General features: G+C 43.0%; 1 pseudogene; it reads right to left on the minus strand.

Moving 5' to 3' along the window:
• Nucleotides 1-17: 17 nt before the first annotated feature.
• Nucleotides 18-27,501, minus strand: LOC115068375 (annotated as a pseudogene).

Raw genomic sequence — 27,501 nt, forward strand, 5'->3', positions numbered from 1 at the left:
TGGACCCGACTTTGTAGTTAAGCGTGGTGGGTGGGATCGAGCGGCTTCTTGGTAACCAGGGACCAGTTGTGCCTGGCAACGTCCAGACTAGAGTGCTTTGGAAAGGCTATTTGACCTGTGAAGTGAGGGCATGGGATGGGCACAGGGACAGAGCTACTCAGCGCGCGAGAGACAGAGACAGACACACACGGAGTCGTGGGCAGGAGGAGAGGGACCCGGAGATTGCGAGGGCAGAGGCTGGACTCCAGGAGGGACAGGGAATGTAAGAACGCACACAGGTGTGCAGGTCTGAATGAAAGGGATGTCACTCAGTAGGTTTTCAGAGTTACAACCTGAGAGATAGGCATGTCAGGAAAGCTAGCGAGAGGGAGCGAGAGCCCCAGAGAGGGATGGACATAGACGGAAAGGTAGACAGTGAGAGGGACATGGATATTCAAGGGGCAGACCCGAGTGGAAAGGTAAGAAGGAAGAAGGAGACAGTAAGATAGGATGGGGGACCAGCAAGAAGAGAGGAGAGTTGCAGGCGGGCGTTCTAGGAGAAATCTTAGGTAAAATATGACGATACATCAGAAAGGAGACAGGGAGTCCTCTGAATTTCCTAGCATTGTTTACCAAGCCCGTTTGGTAGCAGCTTTTTGCCTAGCTATGTGAAATACAGACACTGTTCTGTTGGAGATTGGCTTGCTTAAGAGACTGACAGGTTGCAAATGCATTCTGTCCAGTGCATCACCCAGTAGGTGATTAAACAGCCCTTTTATCCGACCTTTTGCTTTATTTCAGATTCACTCTTCGAACTTCCTGGAACCACGTATGTCATCTTTCCGGTTCCCTTGGTGAGGCACATACATCTTTGACACATATTCCTTGACTCATTTTTTCTTTCTTTCTTTCTTTCTTTCTTTCTTTCTTTCTTTCTTTCTTTCTTTCTTTCTTTCTTTCTTTCGTCTTTCTTTTATGATAGAGTCTCCCTGTAGCTCTAGCTGACCTGGAACTCACTATGTAGACCAGGCTGGCCTCATCTCATAAAGACCCACCTGCCTCTGCCTCCTGAGAGCTGGGATTAAAGGAATGCACAGCCATGCCTAGCATATTTCTAATTAAAATTTTTTGATTTATTTTTATTTTATGCGTAAGTATGCACCCATGCATGCAGTGACTATGGAGGCCAGAAGAGGGAGTCAGATTCCCTGGAACTGGAGTTACAGACCTTTGTTAGCCACCACTTGGGTGTTGGGAACTGAATACTGGTCCTCTGTAAGAGCAGCCAGTGCTCTTAACCACTGAGTCATTTCTCCAGCCCTTTTGGTTCCTTTGTTTTGAGTCTGGTGTAACCCAGGCTGGTCTTAAACTTTCTCTATAACCGAGGATGACCTTTGTCAAGGCAAAAGCATAACTCTCACCTCAAAGTGGATAAGAAATAGTTTATTCTGGAGCCAAATAGGAGTGACCATAGCCTAGGAACACAAATTCAGGTTACCCCAAATTCCATGTAGCTAGGTGGTAACAGTTTCATGAAGTTTTTATAGTAGCAGAACAAAGAAAAGCCATAAAGAAGACACTTTCCAAATACATTGGTGGAAACAGTAATAAGGCAGATACAAAAAAAATGTCAGCTACAGGCCTCAGATGCTCTGATGACACTCTTAGCCTTTAGATTGGTGGGAACTGTTAGTTTTGTTACTATATTCTGTGCGTCACAAGACTCGTAAGTTAGAACCAGAGGTGGGAAAACTGGCTATTCCATTGTCAATTGAGGTTTTAATCAGTTGGTCACCTTTACAGGAAGTTCAGCCCAAGATGCAGGATTTTTTCTGGAACTTTTCATGCACATCTTGAACTCCTGATCCTCATACTTTCTCTTTCTAGGTGTTTTGATTGCAGGCATGTGCCACCATGCCTGGAGAGAGAGAGAGAGAGAGAGAGAGAGAGAGAGAGACAGAGAGAGAGAGACAGAGAGAGAGACAGAGAGAGAGACAGAGAGGGAAAGGGAGGGTGAGAGAGAGGGAGGGAGGAGACTGGGTCTCACAGTGTAGGTTGGCCTGCAATTTAGTATGTAGCCCAGGCTGGACTCCAATTTTCTGTTGCAGCCTTTTTGCCTTAACATCCGAGTGCTGAGATTACAGGCGCGAACCACATCTGGGTGTGTCTTTCTAATTTTTTTCTTTTGGTCTATTTTTTGAGAGAGGATCTCGCTGTAGTTCCCCCAGCCTCTGCTTCCCAAGTTTTGGTACTAAAGACAGCCGCGTCCCCTCCTCCTGTTTCTGATTTCTTTTTTTTTTTTTGGTCTTTTTGAGACAGGGTCTCCCTGTAGCCCCAGCTGTCCTGGAACTCACTGTGTAGACCAGGCTGGCCTTGAACTCACAGAGGTCCGCCTGCCTCTGCGTCGCGTCCGGAGTGCTGGGATTAAAGGCGTGCGCCACCACACCTAGCTGTTTCTAATTTTTAAAAACCTGCAGGAACACGCTGGGACATTGTGGCTAGCAGGCAGGTCAGGTGCAGATGACCTGGGCTGGGTTCCCAGCACCCACATGGTAGCTAACAACCGTACATAATTCCAGTTCCAGGGATCTATGCGTTTAACACACATGCGGGCAAAACTTACACATGAAATTTAAAAGCAAATTTTTTAAATGTTGGGAAATGGCGCCTCCGTGTGGCCACATGTTCAGCAAAAGACTAGGGAGAAAACAGGGAGGCAAAGCCAGAAAAGGAAGGAGGGCGAGGAATCCTGGGAGACAGAAATTAGAGGCGGAGAGCCGGCTTTGGTAGAACTGGGTACCCAGCCTAACCCGACCTCGCTTCTCTGCAGCAGCGTCCTGAAGCCTCCCACTGCCTCCCAGTGGCGCTGGGTTCTGCCACCTCTGTGGTTTTGCACTTGGACCAGGGGCAGAAGGGGGACGGGGTGGCCTTTAGAGAGCCCAAGGAAGGGATGAGGGCGTGAATTAACTTGAAGTCCTGCGGGAGCAGGTAAAAACATGGAGCGCATGGGAGAACGCCCGGTCAGGGGTTGGAGGGGGGCTGCTGCTAGGTGGGGGCTTCCTCCAGGTCACCCGCCTTCCTCTTTTCTCGCTGTATCATCTTGCTGAAAGCAAAGCCAGGTCTGCGGGAGGTGTTTGTGCTAGATGCATCAGGACACAGATCCATCAGGTGTTTGTGCCAGTGTATGACAAGGAGTCCTTTTAAAAATGTTAACGTGGCTAGAGGTGGTGGCTCAAACCTTTAATCACAGGCAGCACCAAATGGACTTAGTGGGTTACTGAAAAAAAAAGAAAAAGGGGGCTGGAGAGGTGGCTCAGCGATTAAGAGCACTGGTTGCTCCTGCAAAGGACCCAGGTTTGATTCCCAAGACCCACAGGGCGGCTAACTACCCTAACAACCCTCCATAACTCCAGCTCCAAGGAAATCAGAGACCCTCTTCTAACCTCTGCAGGCATTGCAAGACACGGGTACACTTACATACATTCAGGCATTACACTCCATATAAAAAAAGGGAGCCAGGTGTGGTGGTGCACGCCTTTAATCCTAGCACCTGTGAGACAGAGGTAGGCGGATCTCTGTGAGTTCGAGGCTAGTCTGCCCTACATAGCGAGCTAGGCCAGTAAGGGAGGGCTACGTGATACCTTGTCTCAAAAATCAAAACAAAGAAATACCCACAAAAACACCCCCCAAAAGAAAAGAATGCTAAGGTGGGTGGCAAATAGCTCTTTGGATAAAGGCACTTGCTGCCAAGCCTGATGATCTGAGTTCGATCCCCAGGACCCATATGGTGGAAGAAGAGAAACAGTTTGCATAGATTGGTCCTCTGATTTCCGAAGGCACTGTGGCGTTCATGCCACATCCTCAACCAACCAACCAACCAATCAATCAATCAATCAATCAATCAATTAATCAATCATAAAAATTAAAAAAATAGAAAGCTAGCTGGGCTTGGTGGTGCACGCCTTTAATCCCAGCACTCAGGAGGCAGAGGCAGGCGGATCTCTGTGAGTTCAAGGCCAGTCTGGTCTATGTAGTGAGTTCCAGGACAGCTGGGGCTACAGGGAGACCCTGGTCACTGTGACTCAGCCCTGTTATCCTAGAACTTGGGAGCCTGAGGCCTCAGGAGGAATCATGTGGTTTCTGACCAGCTGTGCTACACAGTAAGACCCTGTCTCAGAAACCAGATGGGTGTGTGGATGACTCAGCTGGTAAAGGGGCTGCTGTAAAATCTGGGTATCTGAATTTGATCCCGGGGACCTACATGGTTGGAGAACAGACTCCAAAAGTTGTCCTTTGACCTCCACACCTTCACATCCCACAAAATAAATGTATAAAAATGTAATAAAAATTAAAATAAGCAAAAATTCTGTTTAAAGGTTATATGTTATTTATTTTTGTGTATGTATGTGCTCAGAGGTCAGAGAACAACTTTTGAAAGTTAGTTCTTTCAACCACGTGAGGCCCTGGGATTGAACTCAGGTTGTCAGGCTTGTTGAGCAGTGCCTTTACCCACTGAGCCATCTCAATCACCCAAATTGTAATGTTTTGATCAGGTATTAGGCTCACATTGTTCAGAATGCAAACAGGCAAGGTGAGACACTGCTTCTCACCACTGTATTTATTTTTATTTATTTGTTTAGTTTTATGAGTGTTTTGCCTGCTTGCATGTAAATGCACCATGTGCATGCAATGCCCACAGAAGTCAGAAGAGACCATTGGATCCCCTGGAACTGGAGTTATGGATAGTTGTGAGCCACTATGTGGGTGCTGGGAACTGAACCTGGGTCCTCTGCAAGAGCAGCCAGTGCTTTTAACTGCTGAGCCATCTCTCCAGCTCCCTCTCCACTGTATTTCATTGAGTGACTTACTCAGCAAGTGACTGGCACTGCCTGCATAGCAGAGCTCAGCATATCAGGTACTTATGGGGGAAGGCATCTCTGATATGGTTATTTGAACAGACCTGCAGTAGGTGAAGGTACAAGTTATTCAGGCAGACCCTGCAGCCAGAAGCACTCTTAGTCTGCCAAGAAGATGTGCTCAGCAGAGCTGAGAATAGAGCCCAGTGGTGGAGCACTCTCATTGTATATATATAGTCTGTTTGAGACAGGGTCTCCCTGTAGCCCCAGTATTTATTATATTTTATTTTTATTTTATGTGTATGAGTGCATGCATTGCCTGCATGTTCATAAGTACACCCATGTTGTGCAATGTCCTCGGAGTCAGAAGAAGGTGTTGGATCCTCTGGAACTGGAGTTAGGGACAGTTGTTAGCCACCATGTGAGAATTGAACCCAGGTCCTCTGCAAGAACAGCCAGTGCCCTTAACCACTGAGGCATCTCTCCAGCCCCCACTCTTATTTATTTTTATGTTTGTGAGTGTTTTGCCTGCATGGATGTTAAGTGTACCAGGTGTATGCAATGTCCATAGAGGCCAGAAGAGGGCAGGGCATTGGATCCCCTGGAACTAGAGATACAGTTTTTGTCTGCCATGTACATGCTGGGGATGGAACTTGAGTCCTCTTGCAAGAGCAGCAAGTACTCTTAACTGATGGGGGAAAATTAACCTAAAGTGGAACTAATGAACTATGACCTCAGTATCACTTTGTTCCGTGTGGGAGATGAGTAAGTACTAAGAAATGTATTTGTCAAGAACCTTATGTATTCCTAGTAGTAAGTGTGTATATTGGTATATGTAGAAGTAACAGGACTTTGAAGCTTCTGCTTGTCCTCAAATTATAAAGGCCACTCTGAGCTCAGTCTCAGGCTGAGATGGGATAAGGTAGACAATTATAAAAACCGCAGTCTGTGTGCATGTTGGAAAATGCCACCTCTTGCAGTGGTCTTTCAGGAAGCACCTGCCACCATGTCTTATTTTTTAAAATAGTTAAGTTTGTACTGGTATCAGCATATTACTGGGAGTTTCATAACCCCACACATGCCCAAAATATATGCTTCTTTGTATAACACTGTTTAAATTTCATATAATAACCAAAGTGCACATATATTTTTGTGCTGGGAGTCTCAGATTCACCAGTGTGATTACTGCCAAGGGATAACATGAAAAGTCCTACAGAAAATCTGTATGTATTTCTGATCAGGGCGTCAGTTTCTCTGGAGCAGGTTCTGCCCAGTCTGGGTTCCACATGTGATGAGGAATAACTTCTCTATCATCCAAAGTATGGTTTGAGCCTTCTCAACAGGCTGGGTCAGTCTGTGGTTGATTCCCCACAGTGTAACCACTGAGCCATCTCTCCAGCCCTGTGGAGCACTCTTGATGTCCTAGGTTCAATTCCTGGTTGGGAATAATTGAAGGAGTGGGATCTTTACCCTTCATAGGGGACCTGGTGAAGACTGGCACTTTTACTCAGAGAGATGGGAGGCCATGGAGGACTTGAAGCAGAAATTACAGGATATAACTTGGTTCTTACTGAGTTTTTCTTGCTGTGGTGTGGGCCTTGTCATCCTCCTCTCTCTGGGGGCTACAAGGTTTTAGGGAGCTCCCCCTCAGTACTAATTTCCAATGTCTGCAAAAAAAAAATTACTGAAACTTTAGGTGGCTTAAAACAACACAAACTGAGGGACTGGAGAGATAGCAGTTAAGAGCACTTTCATACAACCTAGATTGGGTTCTCAGCACCTATATGGTGGCTTAACAACCATTTGTAAATCCAGTTGTAGGAGATTCAATGCCCTCTTCTGGACTCTGCAGGTGCTACACACCTGTGGTGCACTATACATGATGGCAAAACATTCATGCACACTAAATTAAGACAAAAACCCTATAAACTTATTGTTTCGATGTGTTGGACCAAAACAATACCCAGGAGATCAGAAATCTGAAGTGGGGCTGGGAGTGTAGGTCAGTGGTAGTGCTCAGGGTCCAAAGAATTCCCTGGATTGACCACTCGGACATTGAGTCTCAGTAAAAACACAAGTGCTTTATTGAAGCCAGCTGGCTGGGGACATAGTTTCGGGAGCTGTGCTGTGACCACAAGCTATGAAAACACAGGGCTTTTAAGCATTGAAACCACAAAAACCACAAAACAGGGGGTTTCTATAGAAACCATAAACAGAAGAACCAGGAAAGGATTTGAACAACCTAGGGCTGATTTCCAGAACCTTAACCTATATAGCCATTGGCTAGCTTACCTGGGGCAGAACCTTCTTCTTCTTCTGCCCCAGACCATTTCCATAGAAACCATAAACAGATGTATCAGGAAAGGGTATGAACAATGGAGGGGATTTCTGAGTCAGACAGAGGGCAGCTCTTTCTCAGAGAACAGAGAGACAGAGAGGGGGGTCTGAGGGGCACTCTCTTTCATTCCCCACTTTTGTTTTGGAAATTTTCTTGAATCAAACCATTGATTCATATGTGTTGTCTAGGGGATTGCAAACCATTGATTCATATGTGTCATCTAGGGGATTGTAATAGGCCCTCATAACCATCAGTTGTACAGCAGAAACCCTTTGTTTAACAAACTTGACTAGAGCATAAAAGACACAGGGTCCAAAAGTTAACAGTGCTGTAAGGATCAAGAGGGGCTGGCCAGAGCAGTGATAAGGGTGGTAAGCTAAGATGACCAGGAGAATAGGGACTCGAACCAGTTCTGGGAACCCTTTCTAAGTTCTTCTCATTCTAAGAGACTCTGTTTAACCTGAGCCAGGGTGTCCTTAATCACACCTGAATGGTTGGCATAAAAACAACATGTTTCTACTAGAGCCATAGAGAGTCCACCTTCTTTAAGAAAAAGTAAGTCGAGGCCTCTTCTATTTTGTAGGACTACTTCAGCTAAGGAGTCTACTTGTTGCTCTAAATAGGAAGTGGTGACATGTAATCTTTTGATATCTTTATCAACCTGTTCACTCAAGATCCTTAAGTTCTGGTCAGTTGTGACCCAGGCCACTGTTCTGATGGTGGCAGACCCAGCTATCCCTTTTCCCACGAGGAGGGGGACTAGCATGGTCGCAGTTGCTGCCCTGTGAGGCCGGGAGAGGCCCATATGGTGTCTACCCACATCTCCTCCATAGTAATATACCTGGGGCATGACATGTACCAGGACACAAAATTCTTGTCTTCCCATGAAGTAACTGGGATGTAGGCAAGGGGTTAAGCCAGAGGAACAAGCAAACCAAGTCTATGGGGGGGGCAAGTAGTTGAGTATCTCCTATAGGCCAGGTGGCCTCGGTAAGGTATAGGACTGAGTACAAATTCCAAGGTAAGGAGAGGTGGCTAAGGGATACTCATTTGACATGAAGCAAATCCCTTGTCCCTGTAGGTCTCCTAGGGTGAAAGTGGTTTCCCAGGGGCATGAGGCAGTATCATTTATGGGTACTATCCTTAATTCTTCTCTTGTTACAGTAAGGGCAAAACCTATATAATAGGGTGGTTGGGGATCCAGGCAGAGCCAACAATCCCTGGTCATCTCAGGGCATATGTTATTCAAATATTGAAAAGTGGACTTTATAATATTTATAAAAGGTTCCCCCTCTAGAAGGGGGGGAGTCTTTATCTTTTACAGGTATCGGCTTTGTAGTTGGGAATGTATTTGAGCCAGGGGTCCTCAAAGGAGGAGGAGGGAAATCTGGCTTAAGTTCTGCCAAAGGCCCTATGGGTCTAGGCGGTATAGTTTTTGGGAATCTTTGAATTGTGAATAGGGTTCCAGGGTCCATACCAAACACATAGGCCCTCAGTCCCCATGTGCGGCCCATGTCCCATTCTTGGTCTACTGCAAAAACATCCCATTTCTTTAGAGTTATAGTAAGTGTGTTGCAGGTCCTGGGAACTGAGCAAGACTTATTTTTTTTTTCCAATTTTATATTAATGTATGGATCTTGTCATTTTAGTGGAAACCATGTCAGGGCCCATGTCTCACAACCCCAGTAAGCACAGTAATGACTTCCCTCATCATCACAATCAGTCCCAGTGTTTGCTGGGCATGCATAGAAGGCCGTTCCCAAGGCATTTTCTGCATCTATGGTGCCGGCTCTGCATCCAGTAGCAATAAAGGATGCTTGTCCAGATGCTCCTGACATTGCTATTGCTACTGATCCCCTGAATGATCCCCCATAGACACCGTGGATTACCAATTGTTTTGGGGAGCCCAGTGATAGCCATAAGGAACACAGATCAGTTTTAAATCAGGGAGCAACCTGAGGGTTAGGAGGTGTAACTTCTGTAACAGTTTTTCCTGTTTGTGTATCAGATAATCTCCAGATGTAAGTCTGGGGTTGATAAACTCTCTGGGGATCAGTCCTAAGGGGTAGAGTTAGGAAGAGTAGAGTCATAATTACAGTAGGGGAGTAGTAGGCAGACCGTCTTTTACCAGTCAAAGTTTTAGGGGGGTCTTCTGGATGAGGTTGGACAACCTTCCATCTCTTCTGGTCGGTCTGGGCAGGATTGACGTGTAAGTGATGAATCCACGTGCACAGTCTGTCCACCTTCACTGCCATGGGAGTTGTCAGGATCACAGTGAATGGTCCTTTCCACCGAGGGGCCAATGTCTCCTTCCGATGTAATTTTACCCAGACAATGTCTCCAGTCTGTAAGGATGTGGAGTGGCCAGGGGCAGTTCATGCACATGCTGGACCAAAGGGTGAAGGTGTTCCTGTACAGCCTGCAATGCCCTAACAGACTGAAGGATTTCATGATTAGATATTTCAGCCAATAATTCTGACCTTAATCTTGGGACCAGGGGAGGGGGTCTTGCAAACAGAATTTCAAAAGGAGTAATTCCTTAAATATAAGGGGAGTTTCTAACCCTAAGGAGGGCAAAAGGGAGGAGAGTCACCCAGTCTGTGCCAGATTCTAGGGTTAATTTAGTCATGGTATCCTTAATGGTCTGATTCATCCTCTCTACCTGTCCTGAACTCTGGGGATGTATGCACAATGTAGTTTCTAATTCATCCCCAGGGCCTTTGCTAAGGCCTGTATTACCTGAGAAATGAATGCTGGTCCATTGTCAGACCCAACATTAAGGGCACACCAAACCTGGGAATGAGTTCATCCAATAGCTTCTTGGCAACTGTGGTTGCCATTTTCTTTTTGGTGGGAAAGGCTTCTACCCATCCTGAAAAAGTGTCTACAAAAACCAGTAAATATTTATATCCAAACTGGCCCGGCTTTACCTCAGTAAAGTCCACTTCCCAGTGGACTCTGAGGGAAGTCCCTCTTTCACGTTTTCCTGAGGATTTATCACATTTTGGGTAGTCATTAGTCATCTGGCATGCCATGCATCTGGAGGTGATGTCCTGTATTGTAGCTGTTGAGGAAGGAAACTGGAAGCATCTGGTTAGTAATAACCTGATCTTTTCTTTTCCCATGTGAGTTTCTCCATGAATCTGGTGAACTAGCATTTCCCCCAGGTGGTGGGGGAGGATGACCTTACCATCTAAAGTGTGTCTCTATCCTGAGGAGATATACCCATTTGGAATTGTCTGGAAATATGTGTCATCCTCTTCAGTGTATGAAGGCTTTTCAGGTAACATAGGATTTGGCAGGGTTAGGAGCACAGGTTTGGAGGGGGATTCTGCTACTTCCTTGGCAACTCGATCTGCTTTTTTTTTTTTTTTTTTTGTCTTTTTGAGACAGGGTCTCTCTGTAGCCCCAGCTGTCCTGGAACTCACTATGCAGACCAGGGTGGCCTTGAACTCACAGAGCTCCACCTGCCTCTGCCTCCCAAGTGCTGGAATCAAAGGCATGCACCACCATGCCTGGCTTTATCTGCTTTTTGATTTCCTCGGGCCTCAGGAGTGTTATTCTTTTGGTGTCCTGGGCAGTGAATAACTGCCACTCTTTTGGGCATCCATATGACTCTTATTTTGTCTTTTTTTTTTTTTTTTGGAGCTGAGGACCAAACCCAGGGCCTTGCACTTGCTAGGCAAGCACTCTACCACTGAGCTAAATTCCCAACCCCTCCATATGACTCTTAACAAGTCAATGATCTGCTTGTTTTTAATAGTTTTTCCTTCTGATGTCAGGAGGCCTCTTTCTCAATAGATGCCTCCATGTACATGAACAGTGGCAAAAGCATACCTACTGTCAGTGTAAATGTTGACAGTCTTACCCTCCCTCAGTCTTAGTGCCTGAATCAAGGCTATTAGTTAGGCCTTTTGTGAAGAGGTTCCTTTAGGCAGGGCTTCTGCCCATAGGACGTCCTCCTAGGTGACTACTGCTGCCCCTGCATACCTGACTCCATCTTTTATGTAACTACTCCAGTCTGTGAATTTCACCAAGTCAGGGCTCTTCCATGGTATGTTGGTGAGATCTGGTTGGCTTCCATGGACATGTTGCAGCAGTTTTGAGCAGTCATGATACACAGTTGTCTCAGACTCAGTCTCAGGGAGTAGGGATGCAGGGTTTAAAGCACTGGTCACCTTATATGTCAGGCAAGGCACATCTAGTAGGAGAGACTGGTAATGAGTTAATCTTGCATTTGTGAACCAGTGATCAGGCAGGGCCCTCAGTACCCCTTCAATAGTGTGAGAAGTAGTCACAATCAGTTGTTGCCCCAAGGTGAGTTTATCAGCATCCTTAACTAGGACTGTAGTGGCTGCTATAATCTTTAGACAGGCTGGCCATCTGGCCACTACTGAGTCTAATTTCTTTGAGAGGTAGGCCACTAGTCTTTTCCAGGGGCCCAAAGTCTGAGCAAGTGCTCCCTTTGCTACACCTAGCCATTCATCTATATAAAGGCAGAAGGGCCTCGAGAAGTCTGGCAGGGCTAGGGCTGGTGCAGAAGTGAGGGCCAGTTTCATGTTGTCAAAGGCTTGCTGTTGTTCATCTCCCCAGGAGAACCCTGAGAGTTCCCCCCTTGTTACCTTGTATAGAGGCTTGGCCAGTTCTGCAAAACCAGGTATCCATAGGTGATAATATCCAGCTGACCCCAGGAATTCTCTGACTTGCCTCTGACTCTGGGGAACGGGGATGTCCAGGACAGCCTTTTTCCTTGCAGAGGAGAGCCTGTGCATACCCCCTTCCAATGGAAACCCCAGATACTGTACCTCCTTCTGGCAGATCTGGGCATTTTTAGCTGACACTTTATACCCCAGACATTGAAGTTCCTTCAATAAGTCTTCTGTAGCCTCTAGGCAAGAGGGGTGGTCAGAGGTGGTGAGGAGAAAATCATCTACATATTGCAGAAGAGAAACTTGGGGGTGGGCAGTTCAGAACTCTTGGAGGTCTTCATACAAGGCCTCATCAAAGATGGTGGGGAAGTTCTTAAACCTTTGTGGAAGCCTAGTCCAAGTTGGCCACTGAACCCTTCTTCAGGATCTTGCCATTCAAAGGCAAAGATGAGTTGGCTCCCCTTGTCCAAGGGGATACTGAAAAAGGCATCTTTCAAATCCAGGATGGTATAAATTGTCCTGTCAGGGGTCAGGGAGCTCAGGAGGGTATAAGAATTAGGCACAGTGGGGTGTATGTCCATGACTCTCTTATTTACCTCTTTCAGATCTTGCTCTATAGTCATTAGTTCCTGGTTTCTTCATGGGTAATAGGGGAGTGTTCCAAGGGGACTGACAGGGGATCAAAATGCCAGATTCCCAGAGTCTTTTTAGGTGGATTTGCATAGAGGCACATGCTTCAAGAAATATCGGGTATTGTCATACCTGGAATGGCCTGGCAAAGGCCTCCAGAGATATCTCCATGGGTGGTTGGTGGGCTGCAAATCCTGGGGTTTTACCCTTAGCCCAGACCTGAGGGATTGCTTGTATCAACTTAGCAGTTAGGGATGCCAATTGGTCCAGAGGGTCTCCTCATGGAGATGGTGCTCATCCTCAGCCCGTAGGGTGAGAACAAATCTGGTGGTTTCTATATTGACTTTATCTTTGTCAAAATGAATTGAGGCCCCAAGTTTACTTAGCAAGTCTCTGCCCAGTAGAGGGTAGGGAGAATCAGGAATAACCATGAAGGAATGTTGAGTCTGCCCTGTGCCCAAATTGACAGTTCTCTGAGTGGTCCAAGGATAAGAGCAGCTACCTGCAACTCCTTAAATGTAGGTGTGCTGCCATGAGGCCAGGGGCAAAGGGGCTTCTTTAGAACTGAGAAGGTGGCGCCGGTATCGACGAAAAAGTCAATAGGCCTCCCTCCCACTTTTAGGGTTAGCTGGGGCTGGGGAGGGGAGACGAGCCCTGACCCCCTCAGTTATTTAATTCAAGTACCTTTTGAGCTCCTTTATGATATCGAGGGAAATCCCGAATCCAGTGCCCCATCTCCTTGCAGTAGGCACATTGGTCTCTCTTGAGAGGGCTGTTTTTGGGAGGCGATCCAGTCTGCCAGTTCTGTTTCCCCAGAGGATATTTCCTTGGGGTGGGGTGGGGGGCGTTCTCCTTCTCTTAGTGCCAGAGCTTGAGCCAGTTTTCGGTTGTGACGTTCCTCACGTTCTTCCTGGGTCTCATGGTTATTAAAAACATTTTGGGCTATTTCAAGCAATTCAGAGAAACTCTTACCTTCGAAACCGTCCAGCTTCTGTAACTTTTTGTGGACATCAGGTTCTGACTGAGTCACAAAGGCTATGTTTATGGCTTGTTGGTTCTCTGGTGCCTCAGGGTCAATAGGAATGTAGGCTCTATAAGCTTCCATAAGCCTTTCCAGAAACTGTGCTGGAGCTTCTGTCTGTCCCTGTAAAACCTGACCGACTTTTGACAAATTTGTAGGCTTTTTGGCAGCAGCCTGGAGACTCCTCCATAAAAATCTGGAGATAGAATTTGAGCCCCCAGAAGTCCGGACAGTCAGAACAGAAACCAAAACAGACTCACCATGGGAGGAATCAGAACTGAAGTCTCCAGGCACCAGATGGAGGACAGAAAAAGATAGAAACAGACCGAGGGTCTTCAGGGACTCCCGGATGAGCCCCCAAAATGTTCAGGGTCTGAAGAATTCCCTGGATTGACCACTTGGACACTGAGTCTCAGTAAAAACACAAGTGCTTTATTAAAGCCAGATGGCTGGGGACACAGACAGTCTTGGGAGCTGTGCTGAGATCATGAGCTGTGAAAACACAGGGCTTTTAAGCATTGAAACCACAAAAACCACAAAGCAGGGGATTTCGATAGAAACCATAAACAGAAGAACCAGAAAAGGATTTGAACAGTCTAGGGCTGATTTCCAGAGCCTTAATCTATACAGCCACTGGCTAGCTTACCTGGGGCAGAACGTTCTTCTTCTGCCCCAGACCATTTCCATAGAAACCATAAACAAATGTACCAGGAAAGGGTTTGAACAGTGAAGGGGATTTCCAAAGCCAGGAAGAGGGCAGCTCTTTCTCAGAGGACAGGGAGGGGGTCTAAGGGGTACTCTCCTTCAGTAGAATGTTTGCCTAGGAGGCCCTGGGTCCAATGCTCAGAATTGAAAGAAGTCTAAAAAAGGTATCACTAAGCTAAAGTCAAACTATCAGCAAGGCTGGTGCCTTCCAAAACCTCTAGGCCTTAGGCCAAGTCTCCTTGAGTTTAAGTGGGTTTGGTGACACACACCAGTAGTTTCATCACAGGAAGCTGAGGCAGGAGGTTCAGAGCTAGTCTGGGCTGTATAACAAGATCTTATCTCAAAATAAGACAAGGAAACAGCCCCCCAAATCTTCCCGAATCTCTTATAAAGTCCTTATTATATTTGGGGGCTACCCGGATAATCTACTAAATTTGAGTTTATTTTTCCATGTAAAGTAAATTACAGGTTCCTGAGATTAGGTAGTGGGATATGGACTTTTTTTTTTTTTTTGTATTGGATATTGAACTCACGACTTCATACATATAAGGTAGATGCTCTACCACTGAGTTCTATCGCCACCCAATGTGGACATCTTTAGGTGCCCTCAACAAGTCAGCTGTGGCATGCGCGCGCACACACACACATGCACACACACACACACACACACACACACAGTTTTGTAAAATGAGAGTAAATTATCATCACGATGTGAACATTCAGAGATACAGCTAAAAAAGAGTACAAATTCAACACCTGCATGCAGTGCACCTGTAGAGAAGTTGCTTTAGTAACAGTCAGTTCCCATACGATGGACCTGATGATTAATTGGTTCAAGTGTAATAAATAAAATGCAAACACCAGATATTGATTAATTAAGGTTAAGAAAATATCTTTATTTTTCTACAGGTTGCTTTCCAGCTTCAAGGAATCTCAATTCCTGGGGCTGGAGAGATGCTTAGGGGCTAAGAGCACTAGCTGCAAAGGACCCAGTTTCAGTTCCCAGCACCTACATGGCGGCTAACAACCATCCTTAATGACAGTTCCAGGGAATCTGACACCTTCTTCTGAACTCCGCATTCATTATACAACACAGGTGAACCTACCTACATGTAGGCAATACACTCATATGCATGAAATAAAAATAATAAAGTATAACCCCCCCACAGTTCTATCTAATGGACACATGAAAAAAATTAAAAACAATATACAGAAGAAATGAAAGAGGTACAGTGTCCACTCTCCAAGTCTGTGTTTTTGAGACACAGTCTCCCTGAAGTCCCAGCTGGTCTGGAATTGGCTATGTAGACCAGAATGGCCTTGAACTCACAGAGATCCACCTGTCTGCCTCCCAAGTGCTGGGATTAAAGGTGTGCACCACCACACCTGGCTCCAATTGTTTTAAAATTTTTTTATTTATTATTTTTATTTTATGTGTATGCATGTATTGCTTGCATGTAGGTAAGTGTACCTGTATTGGGCAATGCTCAAGGAGGACAGAAGAGGCTACCAGATCCCATGGAACTGGAGTTGTGGACAGTTGTTAGCTGCCATGTGGGTGCTGGGATTCGAACCTGGGTTTTTTGTAAAAACAGCCAGTGTTCTTACCTGCTGAGCCATCTTTCCAGCCCATACAAGTCTGCTTTTGTTTACAAAGCAGAAACATCTACTGTCACCAATACAGAAAAACTCAACCAAGTGTACAATATCCATAGTGTCAGTACAGAACAGAGATTTCTGTAACAGTAAGCTCTGGTTACACATTGCTGTTTTATCCAAAAGAATTGGCTTAGAAGAACAATGTATCATTATCTTTCCTGATTCTGCAGATGGGACTCCTGGAAGGGCTCAGATGATCAAACTATGGTGAGTAGTGGAGAGTCAGCCATGTTAGTGATTACCATGTGATAGCCCAAAGACACGGCTAAGAAGTAGGGTTATGCTCTGCTTCCCTGGGCCTGCACGACCTGCAAGCCTCTCTCCCAGGCCTTTCTCCAAGGTAAGTCGATCAGCCCCCGCCACCTGCCTTGACTCCCCCAGCCTCATTCACCCTCCCATCTCCCTTGCCCATCTCTCCTCCTAGCCTGGGACCTGTCCCATTCCTTGTCTTGGCACCCCAGATACCGGGGGAACCACCAGTGCTTCCTGATCCTTTGCATCCAGACCAACCCAGTTCCTTCTGGGGTCCCCAGGAGCCCTCTGGGCCTGGATCCACCCTCACCTCCCTCTGCTTCCCTGGTCTGCACAACCTGCCAGCCTCTCTCCCGGGAGCCCTCGGGGCCTGGTCCTGCCCTCACCTCCTTCTGCTCCCCTGGGCTGCACAACACACCAGCCTCTTTCCTGGACACTGGGGCTGACCTTTCTGCTTCCTGATCCTTTGCATCCAGACCAACCCAGTTCCTCAGTGCAGTCCCCAGGAGCCTTTGGGGCCTCTTCCTGCCCCCATCTCCCTTTGCCATCTCTGGGTGGCACGGCCACCAGCTGCCCTAGATCAGCATTTTTCCTGGGCCCTGCTCCCGGGCCAGTCCAACCCCCAAATTCCTGAGGCCAAAATCTTTCCTGGAGGGATCCAGACTGTAGGACTAAGCCTGAGCGCATATGATCCTCATCTGACTTGGGCCTCTGTGGGAACTCCTGAAGACAAACGCAATCTGGCCACTCCAATATAAAATCAAAAGACAGAACCAGAAGCTTAGAGGAACCAGCTTTTTATGCCCAAAAGGTAAACCACAAAGACACATAAAGTTCACATAAAGAAGCAGACCTAAACTTGAAGGCTTGAATCTCACAAAAGAATCAGAAACTACAAAAGAAATTTACATGTCAAAATCACAGAGAAAAAATAATAACATGAAAAACCAAAATAACATATCCCCACCAAATAAATGGGAACCCCCTAGAGATAATGCAGGATATGAAACTCAAAAGAACAATTATAAACATGATAAAAGAATTCAGTGAATTTAAAGAACACACAAAGAAATCAAAGAACTGAAGGATATAGGGATTAAGAATGAATTCAGAAAAGAGCTAGAAATATTGAAGACTACTCAGGCTGAAATGAAGAAGGAAGTGAAACACTCAGTAAGCCAATTAGAAACGACAGGAGAAAGCCTCACCAATAGGATAAATGTAATAATTTTAAGCGCATTAGAACAGTTTAAAATAAATACAGTCCAACTTTCAAATGGTATTTTAAATTTTCAATGACAAACTTTAGAAGTGCAAAATAAAATTAGACTATGGCATATATGTAAAATCATTTTCCAAAATCTTTAGATGACTATTTTTGTGTGTATGCTCATGTGTGTATGATGTGTGTGTGTATGTATGTGTGTTTGTGTGTTTGAAGATGCATGGTATAGTCAGATAACAATTTTGTGATGCTGATTTTCTTCTTCCAAAATCACAGGTTTCCAGGGAGTGAAATCAAGTATCTAGGTTTGGTGGTTTGAATGTCTCCTCATAGGATTCAAGTATTTGAACACTTTGTCCTCAGTTTGTGGCACTGTTTGGGGAGGGTCATGGAACTTTTAGGAGGTGTGGCCATGCTGGAGGAAGCTCATCACTGGGGCCAGGCTTTGAGAATTCAAAGCCACCCACTTCCAGTTTCTCTCCCTGTGTTCTGTGCCTGCTTGAAGATGTGAGCGTTCAGCTTTCTGCTTGGGCCACTTCTGCTGCCCTGCCTCCTCCTCATGGCCACTGAACCATCACTGCAGCCCCCAAACTATTTATCTTTAAATACTCAACGGTAAAAATGGTACAATGAAATTGCTAGATGAAAAGATAGGAAATACCTTGCAATATATTGGAACAGGTGAGGACAATGTAAATAGGACTATGGTTGCTCATAGAACAAGGTCATCAGGGCCATCATGAATTAAACAGTTCCAGCTTATCAAAGGTAACTGTCTTTTTAAATTGAATTACTGAAAATTTCACACAATTGGTTGGTATTTAGATTTTCAGTTCCCCACCATCTGTATCTCCCTGTATTGTCCCATTCAATTTAATGTACACACACACACATCTATATATTTATACACACATATGGCCTATAGAGTCTAATTTGTGTCTCCAAATGTCCTTCAGAGTGGGTACTGGTTAATCTACCAAGGGTCGCATGCTTGAAAAAGACTGTCTTGGCCCCTCACAGCAGCCATCTGTTGCCACAGTTTCCTTAGGTTGGGTTGGAGCTTCTTCCCTATGTTTATGCTGGGATTTTTGTCTAGTTTGAGCTTGTATAGGACTTGTGCATGCTCCCATTGTTGCTGTGAGTTCATATTCATAACTGGCCAGCTGTCTGGAAAACTCTGAGGAAGCTGTCTTTTGAGTGAAGAGGCAGCTTATAGAATGGGAAGAAATCCTTGCTGGATAGATTGAGGATTAATACCTAGAATATACAAAGAACTAAAAACCTAGACATCAACAACTCAAATAGGGATCTGATCCTAACTTATGTTCACAAGGCACATAGGAAGCACCACATCTCCTAGCAGCTGCAGCTGAAGCCAAGGATCCAGGATGAGGAACAATTTGACTCTGGGTTAGGCACACAGGTTCACGGGAAGTTCCACAGTTCTTAGCTGCAGTCCCTGGGGCCAGACAAGTCTGGAACTAGGTTAAATCTATTGGTGCTTGTTATACATGTCCTCCCAAAGTTAAATCAAGACAGGATAAATAATTTAAATCTACCCATAACATCCGTTGAGATAAAAACAGTAATTAAAAATTTCCCAATTAGGTCTCCACACCAGGCATGGAAAAGCATGACTCACCAGAACCCTGAAAGCTGTCTGACTGGAACCTTCCATGTGTTCCATCTGGCCTTGAGACCAGGACAAGTCCACACTGACATGGAAAGTTATTCCAGGTTCCTTCTGCATCAGATTATAGCTGACAACAGAAGACCTGAGCTACAGGCTGTAGCTCTAAGTACTAGAGAAACAGGAAAATCAACATCTCAACCTTGCCATGAATTAGCCCCTCCTGAAATTTATTAACACCTCTGCTGAAAGAAGCATGACTTGAAAAAAGAGAAAAAAAGTCAAACCCAAACTAACTCCAGATGTTCAAACCCAAATGCAGAAATAAAAACAACAGAAAACCAAAACAAATGTCTCCTGCAAGAAGTACAGATTCCATAGTAATGACCCCTAATGATAATGACCTGGAAGATAGTCCAGACAAAGTTTCAAAAGAATAATTACACATATAGTCAAAGGACTCAAAGAAGACAAAGACCAAGAGACGAATGACATAAGAAAGTCAGTCAAAGTCATGGGAACAAAGTTTGAAATTCTCAAGAAAATTCAAACTGAAATGATGCTGGAAGTGAAAAACTCAGAAGGCCAAAGACAAAAAAACAAACAAAAAACCAAAAAAAAAAAAACCCTCAGTAGGAAGTCAAACTAACGGGCTGGATCATGTTGAAAACAGAAGCCAGGCATAGAAGACAAAGCAGAGGAATTGTGTAACAGTAAAGGATGGTGAGAAGATTAAAAACACATGAACAGAACACGGAAGAGTGTGGAGAACACAGATGAAAAGTTCTAACCTTTGAATTAAAGGTATAAAAGAGGGAGGAGAAAACCATGCCAAAAGGGAAAAAATGTCTACAGTAAAATGATAGAAGAACCATTTTCAAACCTAGAGAAAGAGATGCTAATCCAGGTACAAGAAGCCTACTGAACACCCAATAGACAGGACCAGAAAAGAGATGATCCATGATACTCTATAATTAAAATATCAAAACAAAGAATAAAGAAAGGGTATTGAAAATTATGAGAAAAATGGTCAAGGGCCTGGAGAGATGGCTCAGCGGTTAAGAACACTGGTTGTTCTTGCAGAAGACCTGGGTTCAAATCCCAGCACCCACATGGTAGCTAACAACTGTCTGTAACTCCAGTCCCAGGGGATCCGACAGCCTCTTCTGACCTCTGTGGGCATTGCATGACATGGGTGCACTTACCTACATGCAGGCAATACATGCATTCACATAAAATAAAATAATAATAAAAGAAAAATGGTCAAATCACTTAAAGGCCAGGTCCATTAGAAAAACACAGGTTTATTTCACTGAATACTTTAAAGCCTGAAGAACAAAGAAAGAGATATTCCAAATCATGACCTACCACAAGTATCAATCCTGATTATTATATCCAGAAATAAGAACTTCCCATGATAAGAAAGATTATAGGAATTTACAACAACTAATACAGCTCTGTAGTGTGTAGTAGTGGGACTAATTCAATCTGAAGAAATTGAAAAACGCAACCAAGATGTCACAGAGAATAAATAAAAAAAGTCAGAGGAGGTAATCAAACAGATTTGAAAAAGTACCACAAAATCAAGAAAGTGACAAGAATTTGTACACAACATTCAAGAAAAGCTCTGAAAATTAATGGTCTTGAGCCAAGCATGGTGGCCCACATCTTTAATCCTAGCACTTGGGAGTCAGAGGCAGGCAGATCTCTGTGAGTTCAAGGCCAGCCTGGTCTACATAGCGAGTTCCAGGCCAGCTGGGGCTACAGGGAGACCCTGTTTCAAAAAGACCCCCCAAAAATTAATGGTCTCAATTACCCAATAAAAAGACACAGACTCATAGATTAGATGAGAAAATGGTCCATGTTTTTCTACCTCCATGAAGCACACAACACAATCAATGATAGACACCACCTTAGGAAACCAGAATAGAAAACATATTCCAAGGAAATTTAATTTAGAAATAAGTAGGCACAACTCTCCTATTATCTAACAAAATAGACTTCAAACATGTAGTAGTCAGAAGACACATGGGGGGGGGCTCATTTCATGCCCATGAAAGATAAACTGACCAACAGGGTATTATAATTCTAAACATATATGCACCAAAACAGGGTGACACCCAAGTTCTTAAAGAAATACTATTATACCAAAAAATCACAGATTAATCCCAAACAGTGATAATGGGTGATTCCAATACTCCACTCACACTAAGGGACAACTTATTAGGAAAAAATTAAAGAAAGAAATTCAGGAATTAGATGATATTATAAATCAAATGGACCTAACAGACATTTCAGAACATTCTCTCTAACACTAGGAACCTACATTCTTCTTAGCAGCCCATGGAAATGTCTCCATAATTGATCACATATTAGAACACAAAGCAAGTCTCAACACAAATAATGTTCTGCAATTATCTGACACAATGGAATAAGCATGTGTATCTACAGCACTAGAAACTACAGAAAGTACAAAAACTCATGGAAACTAAACTACACACTAGTAAATGATTATTGGATCAAGGAAGAAATCAAGTAGGATGTTAAAAATTCCTAAATTTTATTTATTTTTTAAAATTATTATTTTATGTGTATGAGGGTATTGCCTGCATGTTTGTAAGTGCACCCATGTTGTGCAGTGCCTGCAGAGAACAGAAGAGGCTGTCAGATCCCCTGGAACTGGAGTTACTGACAGTTGTTAGCTGCCATGTGGGTGCCGGGATTTGAACCATGTAGAGGCTGGTCCACATCATGATGACCGTAAAGAAGACAACTCGAGTGAATATGACGCTAAAAAATAACCCTAAATTGTGGTTCCCAAACTGTGTGCTTTGATAGTAAGCATGATAATATCCATTGCCAGTTTGAGTAGAATTTGTTTTGTCTGTTACGGTTTCAACTAAAGAAATATATATGAGCATGTTGATGAGCCAGGAGCAAACGAAGGAGGGAAAAGTCCATGTGGAGAGTTTAGGCTTAAGCCACGCCCACTTAGAGTTCCTGGGAGTGATGGTGATGGCTTGAAATGTGCTCAGAATAGAGGTGGTGCAGATGGACAGACCCCGGGTAACTCTGTACATACAAAACCACCTGACAACCAGCATCATCCAGAAAGTGCTTTGCTCCAAAGAATGACACAATACCTGGTATCAACATGAATATGATCAACAACATATTAACTACCATCAGACTTCTTAAGATCAGGTTTAAAGAAGAAAGTATAACCGTACAAGTAGAGCAACAAGTTCCCTATAACACCAACACAAAACTGAGATATGAGAAAGATCCCCCAGACAGTGTCGCTTGGAAGTATGATTGAATGATGTTTAAGGTTTGTTAGGCAATGCAGACACTGTGAACTTCTGTAGTCAGGAGACTATGTTGGGATATGTGAAAGACAGTTTTACAGGTTATTCTTCTCAGATGATCAAATTCCATGCAAGCACCATGACTTTGTTGCACTAGGCAGGAGAATATGTTGATCTATGTGAAAGACACTTTTACACATTATGTGATTTTTTTCAGATGATCAGACTAAATCTTTTCTTTAACCTGTGTTTCAACGATCTAATCTTTCAAAAGGACATAGTTTTTCTTGTACCATAGACCATAACATACATGAATTTTAGTGTTTGGGCTGCAGACATAATTTTTACAAGTCAGTAATCATCAAATACTCAAATGAACTTTCCATGTGGGGACATGTTGCCTGTCACCCCAAAGTTTGTGTAAATCGTCAATATTCTGAAGCAATTTTGTTCCTCACAATTCAGTGCAGAGCTGCTGATGTACAGAAAGTAGAGGCAAAGCTGTCACTGCACATCCTCTCAAAATGTGTTTTCTCATACAATTGAATGATCATATTATGGCTGTTAAATACAATGTAATCGAGATTCTGTGTGTATCTGTTATTGAAGCATATATAAGTTCTGCTTTTCAGCTGAAGCTTTCTGTATGCTTTTATGGACATAGAATTACTAGATCCCTAATAATATGGAGAATGGTGATGATAGGGGATTTATGTAATCTAACAACTGTCTGCAACTCCAGTTACAGGGGATCCAGTGCCCTCTTTTGGCCTCTGTGGGGGTTGCACACATGTGGTGCACTTACATACATGCAGGCAAAACACTCATACACATAAAATAAAAATAATATATAAAAAAATAAAATTCACCTTATCTTTAAATGCATCTTTATCTTTAGTGCGCCATTTGATTGTTTCATGTTAACATTTAACATTAACCTAATAAAACACTAAGCAATATGCCAAATTAAAAAATCATAGAAATGTTACTTGACCTATTTGATAGAATTTAGTATCCTTTAATAACTAAAAAGTAATCAACCAAATAGGTAAAAGAATATGTATCTGGACATTAAAAAGTCAGAAAAGCACAGCTACAACCAACATCATACTCAATATTGGTAACTGGAAAGCTTTTTAACAAGAGAAATGAGGAAAGTTTGATCATTTTTGTCCCTTCAGTTCAGCAGAGAATTGCGAGTTTGAGTCATGAAAATTAATCAAGAAAAATAAATAATTAAAGCTGCAGAAGTATAGATAAATTCATAACTTATCCATTGATACAGTATAACCACAATTAACATTCCTAAAGTATTGTTCACAGATACAGAAAAATGTATATGGAGACAAAAGCCTGAAATCAAAGTAACTTTGAGGTTGGTAGACAAAGTTGAAGTCAGCACAATATGTGATCCATCAGTCAATCTCTGAGGTGGTCATCAGAAACGTACCAAGTGAAGGGCACTGGTTTCAGTAACCAGTGATGGGAAAGTGGAAATGCATGGTCTTGGTCCTTTTCCTGACATCATTCACAAAATTCATTCAAATAGGACTGAGGATAGCAATGTGAGATCTGACACCACAAAATCACCTCCCATGAAATCCTGAGGAAAGATATCCTTGATAATTTCCTGGACAATGATTTTTTTTTTTGACATGTTGCAATGAGCATGTAGGTTCATACCAAACTGAAAATCAATGTTCCACGGAGGGAAAGAAACCAACAGAACAAATGAGGAGATAATTATTATATGGGAAATAATTATTATAAACTATTTCCCAAACAGATTGCTAGTATTGAGACTGTATAAATGGAATTTAGAACTTAAGAGTAAATTTTTTTCATAAACAAGAAAGGTGTGAATAAACATTTCTCCAAATACAGAAACTGAACTGGGAAATAGTTCAGTAGAAGAGAATCTGCATAGCATGCACAAGGCTTTGTGTTTGATCCCTATCTCTACAATTTTACAAAGAGAATAGGAAGCACAAAGCTGGGCGTGGTGGCACACATCTTTAGTCCTGGCACTTGGGTGGCAGAGGAAGTTTGATCTCTGTGAGTTCGAAGCCAGCCTGGTCTACATAGTGAGTTCCAGGACAGCTGGGGCTACAGGGAGACCCTGTCTCAAAAAGACAAAAAAAATTCAATTCTGGGAAGCATGTAAGTAGCCGAGCCATTAGGAAAATCAGTAGAGAGGCTCCTCACACATCTGAAAATAGAACATCTATCTGATCAACTTCCACTGTTTACAGATATACCCAAGTGAATCAAAGACAAATTATTATAGAGATATCTGTATTTCTTCTATATAAAGGGAACTCAGAATTCAAGAGCAAATTGTCTTTTCATAAATGCTCAGTGGCTCTGAACAGAGATTTCTTTAAAAGATTATTGGACTTGGGTCCAATAATCAGAATTGCAAGGTTATGGATTCAGCCTAGTGCCCGACAGTGGATGAATGTACAAAAAATGTGGTAGATAGCCATTATGTTTTTTATTTGGTCATAAGGAAGAATGGAATTATGTATTATATAATTAGACATGGAGATCATCATGTTAAGTGAGATACACCAATCTCACAAAGATAAATAGGACATTTTCTCCCATATGTGGTATATGGTGTGGGATGAAGGGAACAGGGAGAAGCAGGGAGACACTTAGATGTCAAAAAATAGAGACACATTGGTGAGAAAGAAAAAAGGGCAACAGGGGGTAAGATCAATATCACAGAATATCCATGTAGGGAAATACCATAATAAAAAAAAATGAATATGAAACCAAAAACTGTAAGATCACCTAAAATCTCACTCATGTATGTCTAAAGTGAATAAACTAGCATTTCAGAGTTATCTGCATTTACATTTCAGAATTATCTCTAAAATCTAAGCTATTTAACCAAGTGCCCAAATTTTCTTTTTTAAAAAAATTATTATTTTTATTTTATGTGTATGTGTGCATTGCCAGCATGTAGGTAAGTGCACCCGTGTCATGCAGTGCCCGAGGAGGTCAGAAGAGGCTTTTGGATCCCCTGGGACTGGAGTTACAATTGTTAGCTGTCACGTGGTGCTGGGATTCGAACTTAGGTCTTCTGCACGACAAACCAGTGTTCTTAACTGCTGAGCCATCTCTCTAGGCCTCCAAATTTTCATTGGAATAAAAAAATGCACAAGTATGTCAATGCTATATTATTGCATCATAATATCCTAAAAAAGAATAAATCTCAAAATTTAAAAACATAAATGTAGATGACATTATCCAAAGAAAAATAAACTAAACTCAGAAATATAGTATATGGTCTCACCACATGTTTGATCTTAGCATGTTGAACTTAGAATCACAGAGCAGGATGGTGAGGGAATCAGTACATGAGAAACTGAGGACAAGCCAGCGACAAAGTAAAAATGAAATTTCAGTTATAAGTTGAATAAATTTTGGACATGTAAAATAACATATGGATATTTTGGTCAATAATAATGTGTGTTATATTTGAATTCCACTAACAAAGTAGATTTTAGCTGTTTCAGAACAGACAAAAGGGGTCTATTGGAGGGGATGGACGTGCTAATCAGCTTCACTGTGTGTAATTCCACAAAGCACTTGGAAGATCTTTATACTGGAAATATTAAAACTGAGGGTTTTTTTTAATTGGTCAGTGAGAACCTGGAAAACTAAAATCAATTTTAAGCAAGTCAATTGGATTAAAAACACTGTGTAGAAGACAAAGCCTGGAAATGACCATATTCTAGCTATGTACTTATTGATTTTTATTTTAATATAAATGCAAACATAGATCAAAACCAATAGAATGGAGAAAGCTACATTGTAGAAATGATGATCAGTGTACTGCTGAAGTGTTCAAATGATTATTGGAGAAAGTAGACTTCATACCATGGCTTATGAAGAATGAGATCCAACGCTAAGGAGGAAAATGTAGAAAGTTTCAAAATAAAAAAATGTTAGAATAGGGGCTGGAGAGATGGCTCAGCAGTTAAGAGCACTGACTGCTCTTGCAGAGGACCCAGGTTCAATTCCCAGCACTCACATGGTGGCTAACAACTGTCCATAACTACAATTCCAGGGGATCCGATGCTGCCTTCTGACCTCCTTGGGCATTGTATGACACAGGTGCACTCACATACAGGCAGGCAATACACTCGCATACATAAAATAAAAACAATAAATAAGATATTTAAGGAAGGAATTACAAAAAGAAGTCCAAAATAAAGGACTTGAATTGATTTAAAACAAGATAGTAACAAACTGAAAATAAAAAGAAATACAGAATCAAAATTAATCAGCACCTTGTAAAGAATACATTTAATGATCAAGAACAGCTGAAGTCGTGATGATGGTAGTTATTTCATGCAGAAGAGACTGCTGTGCAGCATCATCTTGTTAAAAGGACATGGAATTTAAAAGGATTTGGTGCTGGGATCCACATATGAGGGAGAACATACATCATTTGTTTTTCTGAGTCTGTGTTATGTCACTTAGTATTAACAGTTTCTAGATCCAGCAAGCTTCATTATTTCATCTTTCTTTACTGCTGAATAGAACTCCATTGTGCAAATACACCACATTTTGTTAACCACTTGTCAGTTGAGGTTGCTAAACATCGTCACAATTGGGCTTATTGATAGTTGTACTCATTCATTAAAGAAGGGCCAAGCAGGGTCATAGGACCCTCACCAGAGTATCTAGCCATTCTTCCCAGCCAACTGTATGTAAGTTGGCCCTAATCACACATGGTCTCCTGGATTTGGGGAGGGCTAAAGTATAAAATCTGGGGAAGGCTAGAAAGAGAAGGCATGACCCATGCTGTGTAAAGGCTTTCCAGTGTGCATACCCTCAGGTCGTATAAACACCTAAGCAACCCCTCAGTTATCTCAGAGCTTTTGAGAGGAAACTGACACTGATTCTAACCACTCTAATAGCTATCAAAATACCTGAAAGCAAATCCTGAACTCATCACTCTAGAGTCCAGCCTTGACAGACAAAAGAAAAATCAGGAGGAACCCACTAGAGGGATGATTTTGGAAGCCTTTGTCAAGAAATTCCAATGGACTCTCATATGAACATTTGAAAATTGCCCTGTTCTGACTTTTTTCTAGTTCCCTGTCTAGAACTTCTAATGCTAATTACTCTTGCCTTTACTTCTCCTTCACATAGATAGACCCACTGAAGGGGTACCCCAATTGCCTCACCCTGCCATCCCTGATCAGCGCCGAAGAAGCCAGAGCTGTCTGCAT

This window comes from Nannospalax galili, unplaced genomic scaffold (genome assembly GCF_000622305.1).
Source record: "Nannospalax galili isolate Female #2095 unplaced genomic scaffold, S.galili_v1.0 scaffold649, whole genome shotgun sequence".
NCBI classification, from domain to species: Eukaryota; Metazoa; Chordata; class Mammalia; order Rodentia; family Spalacidae; genus Nannospalax; species Nannospalax galili.